The sequence below is a fragment of the Phytophthora infestans genome, genomic scaffold, assembly GCF_000142945.1.
Source record: "Phytophthora infestans T30-4 supercont1.52 genomic scaffold, whole genome shotgun sequence".
Taxonomy (NCBI): Eukaryota; Oomycota; class Peronosporomycetes; order Peronosporales; family Peronosporaceae; genus Phytophthora; species Phytophthora infestans.
In genome coordinates, this window is record NW_003303707.1 from 870732 (window position 1) to 875079 (window position 4348).

Consider the following 4348-nt stretch of genomic DNA (forward strand, 5'->3'; position numbering starts at 1 on the left):
CCATTCTTTGTTCATTTCCAAGGCGCTGCCTGCGACGCGCAAGGGTCTTGTGAGTTGACAAATTTTCCACTGTGGACGTCTCCCTCCTTCAACGTGACTTGTCACATCGGCGGGACTACTGCCCTTCTTTTTAAATAAGGTAAGATGATGCTTTGGAGAATCACCACTTTACCACGAAGACCCCGGGCTCGATACTTCCAAAGGCGCACCGTGCCCGGATCTTCTTTAGCACATCTCTTGAGCGTTGTTTCTACGTGATAGTCGCACTGTTGAATGCCCAGTAACTTGACTGATTCCCATGGAGTCAGCACCTTGAAGTTGATCGGTCTCGAAGGTCGGTAAGTTTCTGGCTGGACACGTGATGGAGAAGGGCATGATGCACGTCTTCTCTACGTTGAGTCGCAGCCCGGCTGCGTCGGCATATTCTTGTACTAACTCCAGAAATTGTTCCGCGTCTTCTAGAGTCGATACGAGACCCGTGCAGTCGTCCGCAAACGCCAAAAGCAGGTGTCGTAGGCTCACGTCATCAACAGGGATGCCACGAGAAGCAAATCGGGCTCGAAGGAAGTTCATCATTGGTTCCACGAAAACAACGAACAGACCAGGTGAGAGAGGGTCACCTTGTCGTACACCAGCACCCAGTAGAAAAGGGTCGCCGGGGCAGTCGTTGAGCAGCAGACTAACAGAGAGTTTTCATTGTTAGAAGTTCTTTCACCCACGCTCGGAGACTTGCGCACGCGAAAACGCGAGAGTGTGGAAGTACCATATCCAACGCAGGGCCACAGCACACTGTCGAAAGCCTTCGCAAAGTCTAGAAGTACCGCACAGGCATCAGGGTACTTAGTCTTGCAGATCTCCTGCAAGTCTTGGAATCGGAGAAGCGAGTGCCGAATAGACCTCCCAGGAACGAAGCCACTTTGGTCTTCATGAATAAGAAACGGAAGTACTCCTCCCAAGCGCCGCTGCATGACCTTTGGTCCGAGCTTGGCGTCATGGTTGAGAAGTGTCAGCGGTCGATAGTTTCCGGGCATGGTGCGATCGCCGGACTTGTACAGTAGTGAAAGGTGAGCCCTTCGTTGAAACTTGGTCATTTTCCCCTTCTCTAGCTGATTACCGTAAACCACTTCGTAGATTTGCGCCCACAGATTTGAAGCCAGCTTGTAGTACTCAATAGGCAGCCCATCCGGCCCAGGAGCTTTCCCGTTCTTTGAAGTCGTGATCGCCCAAAACAAGTCGTTTGCCGTAATCGGAGCATCGAGCATTGCCTGCTGTTGCGCGTCCAACCGGGTAGTCGTATCGCGTAACAGTTTGGTGAGCTTGAGAGGCTTGTACGTCGCTGTGCGTTGGTCCCGTAAGTCAGATGAAGTGGATTGGAAGATCCGACCCCAAAACTGGCGATGGCCCGTTGCAATGGCATCTTGGTCATCTGTTACAGTACCGTCCTCTTGGGTCAGCGCTGTGATTGGAGACCGAAGGCAGTCAGATTGCGGGGCGCGAAAGAAATAGCTAGTTGCTCGCTCGCTGAGATGTAAGTCCGCAGCAAACTTCTTGTACTCATTCCGCGCTTTGATGTCCTCCCTATGGGACTGAAGATCTAACTTGGCTTGTTCCAACGCAGTGTGGTTCTCCTCCGTAGGTATCACGTTGACAAGATCAGTCGCGTCGTTAACGGCGTCGATCTTAGCTGCCATCTTTCGTTCGTCAGCCTTCCGAAGCTCGAGCCAGCGGCGCCGAAGATAGATGCAGTCCGCACGCTTATGCTCGTCGAGTAGACAGCCAGGATTAGCTCCTGGGAAAATCTTTATTCGGTCAGCCAATGCTTCGACCGACCGGATGAGATAATCCTGCACCGTTGCATCTCTAAGAAGCCAGGGTGGGCAGCGCCACGGTGGCCGTCCGGTCCGCTGTAGACGCTTGGCCTCGAGCGAAAACGCCACCGGTATGTGATCTTCATTATGCCACTTTTGGTCGCGAATATGCTTCACTGAGATCAAATTGTCTTGTAATAGGTCCGCGGTCACAAAACAATAGTCCAAACGGTTCTTTCGCGAAGGGCTCGTGAAGTCTCGAACTTCGGGGTGCATGAACCGCCAGGCGTCGACTAGCCCAAGCGTATCCAGCCAATCTTCAAGTTCTTCCCGTCCTCGTCTCAGATGAGGTCGGTCAGCCGCCGTCTGGTCCAAGTAGTCGTTCATCGTTAAGTTGAAGTCTCCAACGACAATGTGTTTAGCTCCCGTTTCAACGTCGTCTTCGTCGGCATCAAAGCCGGTGGGCAAAGCCCGATAGTATTCGCCGCGGTTCATCGGTTCATCAGGTGCGTACACTACGTGTAGATACACCGTTTCCCCGCCGAGTGCGGTCTTGAGCAGTAAGTAACGATTTCGAAGCTGTTCCTTGTAGACACTGGCAGTGAGATCCTCAACATCGCCAAACGGAGACGTTGAAGACATCGCTAGTCCAACGCCGTGCCTCCCGTTGAAAATTGGGGAAGTCGTGTCGGACCAGAAGCAGCGTGCACCAGAGTCAGCAACGTGGATGAAGTGCTCGTTGGATTGTAGTGAGTCTTCTTTATTGAACTTCGTCTCTTGAAACGCAACCAACTGATGCGCAGAGAGAAGTCGCTCGTACATGGTGAGAGAAGGTTTATTCATCCCATTCATGTTGAGCGAAACTCCACGGAAGGCCCATGCCTCCTTAGAGTTGAGGGCGCACCAACGTGGAAGGCGCGGTCTCAACCGTAGGAGATGGGTTCGTATGAGCCAGGTAATTCAACGCTGTGACGACATCCGTCGGCGTGCCGTCATGGCGCAGGAACTGTTGGGCGACATCCGTGTGTGCAATGCACGTGAGGATCAGATCACTCCAAAGGAGGAACGGCGCATGTCGAATTCGCTTGGGTGCAAGGTGCTGTGGCAGCAATGCCTTCACCTTCAAGGGGTCGACATAGATGCCGGGCGCAAACACCATCAAGAACAAATCGCTCAAGGCACAGTGCATGCGGTATTCCCGATCGTCATCACTTGGGAACAATCTTTCTTCAACAGAACATCTGTAGCTGGGCCAGCTGGTTCACCGCTAAACGCGCCAACGCCAGCCCGGAACACGCATATCGTACAGGCTCGCTTTTTCACTCTAATGGGCTCCGCCCACATCATCGCCTTCGCATAGAAACGCCCATGTGTCCCATCACGATTTTTCTGCCAGGCGCGGGAGTGGGATTCTTGAAGAGCTGACGCAAGTAAGCAGGTTGAGCGTGAATCGTAGCCAGCACATCTTCATGCGACGTGTAGGCCTGCAAATCCTTCTCGACGAATTCTGAGATAATTCGATCAAGTTCTGCGACGGTGACTTGTTCTGCCTTCATAGGCATTCGTCGCACAGCCTTCAACGAGCGAAGTTCAACCGTAGGATGGAGAGGCGAGTCGGCCGCGAAGCCGTATATCTCGCCATCATCCTCAGATTCGGCAATACTGATGTCCACGTCCGGGGGTAGCGACAGGTCGTAGCCATCCGCAAACAGAACTTCATAGTAGTTATGAGTAATCGGCGTGGAGTAGCTCAACGCCAGGGGGTCCGTATCGTCTTGCGACAGCTCACAGGGGACGGCTGTGCCGGGTTCGATAAACTTAGCGCCGGTGCGGTTCAGGATACCATACTGCGAGTGCTGTACAACCTTCCAATCCGGTGCATCAGCTGGGATGGTACCCGGTATCACAGTAGGGGCCCGGGAACGTGACGAGCGTGTACCCGTAAAGGCTTGTCGCATGGGCTTCGAAGACACGGGCACTGTCGCGTATCCACGTGACTTGTCCGACGGCGAGGGTCCGGACGTAGGTTCTAATGGCGCAGATCCAGACGAATGATCAACTAGCATAGAGTCAGTTGAAGAATCAGGTGCCGTGGATCCTGACGAAGGCACGCGAGGACCAGATGGCGTTAAGGAAACGCGACCCACAGGAGCAGACGAAGAAACCAGGGTGCCATCCGCGAGCGGCGACGCTGAGGCGTCATCAGTGCGCATACTAGCGTCGGAGACATCGGAGGGTCGACGCGGAGATGGGCGTAGGGACGGGGGTCGAACCCGGTTGTACTTGAACATCCGATGCTGTACAAAGCACGTGTCTTGGACTAGGAAAATTCTGCTCTGTTATCTTCTGGGAGCCCTTTCGGCTCCCCCTATTTAATCCTATGCTTCTCATACAAATATCTAATGAAATGTAGTCGTTTCGGATCTCTACCGACCCTTCAGCTGAGTTCCGGCGACCGTTGAGCTCAGCGGCTGTCCGGATAGCATATCCGGACAGATCGCCGAGTACTTACCGTGATCCTTGGCTCCTAAGCTCTGGGT